The following is a 2,681-nucleotide window of genomic DNA, read 5'->3' on the forward strand; positions in this document are numbered from 1 at the left end:
CCAGGTACAGCAGGTTTGGTGAGTTTCCCAGGGAGTCCCAAGGGAAAGGCATCCTTCCATTCTCAGTTCTTTCTCCACCCTCTTCCCCTTTCTTCTCCAGCTGCTTTATTTAATTATCCCCCCCCCTCTTTTTATAGAATGGTGCGTTTTTTTTGTCTTTTTACTATTACAGATAAATATGCCATGGCCAAGTTTTAAATCCTAATTTTACTCTTTCAGGGGTTCCTGTATTCCTCCCATCTCCTAATGCAAAACAAAAGCCAAGAAAAAGTGTGTGTGTGTGTGTGTGTGTGTGTGTGTGTGTGTGTGTGTGTAGCTATTTTGAATAGTTCATGTCTTAACACATCTTCCTATTGTGTCATTTGGCAGAAACCTGGACTGGTTTAAAAAAGAATTTTTATTAAAGGAAGGGACGGAAGGAATAGACTGAACATCTTTAAAGGTGTTCTTTTTCAAAGTTGTTGAAAAGCTCTATAAAAGGCTGTTGAATGAGAGGTGCGTCTGTTTCTATTGCACCTAAGAGTTACAGAGGGTTGTACTCAACAATGTCTTTGTGCAAGCAGAACAACTTCTGCTCTTTCTTGCCATCTCTTTCCCTCTCCAGAAAAAACCCCGCTGTCCAAAGTAGTATATAATCTAAGCAAGAAATTTGGAACAAAACTGCAGGGCAGGGGGGGACAAGAATATTCAATTAAATGGTAGACTCCAAGTTAGTATAGCGAAATTAATACTAACGGTTGAATGCATGTACTATACTGCATATATTTTACAATCATGGTTAATCTGCAGGTAGTTATGCTTTACAGGGTTAAGAGACTGGGCCAGGTCGCTATCTCCCCCAGGTTCCATGGAGGCACGGTTAACCTGATGTCACCTGATGTCATCATTATGTCAGGTGACCTGATTTTGCCTGCATTGTTTGAAATCAAACCTTGTATAGCACTCTGCAAGCACTTTGGATCTTCTGGAATGCTATGCATGGGGCTTCTCAAAACCCAGCCAGATCAGCTGATTTCTGGAGCTTGTGCAGCCAGGTCCACTGGGCTTTGCGGATGTTGATTGATGGTTCCTGCACACCTCCTTTGGACTCAGCTGTGTCCTTATCTGCTCAGCACATGATGACAGGTGCTCGTGGCTTGGCCAAAATGGTAAGGCCTGCTTAGGCTGGAAGACCTGCTTAGGCTCGCAGCCTGGAGTTTCCTCACCTCTGCCACGGTAGTGTTGCTGTGTCTCTGAAAGCACTGCTGAATATTTTGGTAGTGGGAGTAAAAGGGTGGTGTGGTGGTGGTGGGGGGGGGAGTACTTTCAGGCCCTAATGAAATACTTGCCTATGTAGCACATTCCTCCATCAGATTACAACACATTGAATAGATTCTGCATTGTTAGTTATAAACCAGCAGGTGGCATTAAAAATTGGTCCTGAATCCAGTTCTGCAACTTCTCTGTGCTGGACAGTGGACATTTTGTTGTTGCAGCTGCTATCCTATGAATTTGAGGATGGCAGTGCATGGAATATGAAAAGGATGCCTTTTTAAGCTCATGAATCTCATAGCTAGATTGGAATCGGTATTAAACTATTGATGCTGTTTTCATTATTCTGGCAGCTTCATAAAGGCAGAGGTGATCCTTAAGATCACTTGGCCCTGGGTTTTTCCCTCTCATTTTAGCCCTATTATTTTCTCTATAGAATTAAGTTCGCAATCAGAAAGAAACCCTGGACTTCTTGATTTGGAAAATCCAGATGCCAGCCTGCACTCCTAGGGACCTGAAACCTTCTGACTGACCCTTCTGGGCCATGACAATTCTTGAAGGAATCTTCATACGTTACATTTGAAAAGATGTCCCAGCGCCTGCCAACCTAGCAGTTCGAAAGCACCCCCGGGTGCAAGTAGATAAATAGGTACCGCTTACCAGCGGGAAGGTAAACGGCGTTCCGTGTGCTGCGCTGGCTCGCCAGATGCAGCTTTGTCACGCTGGCCACGTGACCCGGAAGTGTCTCCGGACAGCGCTGGCCCCCGGCCTCTTGAGTGAGATGGGCGCACAAACCCCAGAGTCTGTCAAGACTGGCCCGTTCGGGCAGGGGTACCTTTACCTTTACCTTTTACATCATATACGGATACTAATCAGAGAGCCAAGATTGGCCACACTTCTTTTTTGAGGGTACAGTTGGTGGCAAGCTTAGCTTTCTTACTGTGCAATGTGTGAAACTGTCTGTGCTTTGCAACAAACAGCTATCATCAAGGCTGCAACAGGAGCCTTTGCAGACTGATTTTATTCTGCTTTGGCTTGCCATCCAGATAGCAACCACTGAATGATATCATTCTACTCATTGTCTTCTAATTGTTGGAACTAATTTCTTCAAATTAAATTGCAGTGCACAGATCGAACAGTGAGCATTAATCTCCTAACACTGCGAGCTTTATCAACGTCCATGAAATAGCCCCCTAAAAGCCCTAACAGGCAAAAAAAGAAAAATATTTCAAAAAAAATACTTGTCAAGTCTTGCTATAAGGGATTGATGTCAGGGCTTGATAAAAATGAAGTAATTGTATTTGCGGTGAGTGGAGCGGGTCCTTTAGAAAATTACTGGTTCTGTCTTTATTCTTTGTCTTTCATTAGACACATTAGCCAGTCATAATTTGGCTTTTACTTTCACGTCTATCACAATGTCCTTTTTGTGT

The sequence above is a fragment of the Podarcis vaucheri genome, assembly GCF_965113315.1.
Source record: "Podarcis vaucheri genome assembly, chromosome: 6".
In the NCBI taxonomy this organism is placed as follows: Eukaryota; Metazoa; Chordata; class Lepidosauria; order Squamata; family Lacertidae; genus Podarcis; species Podarcis vaucheri.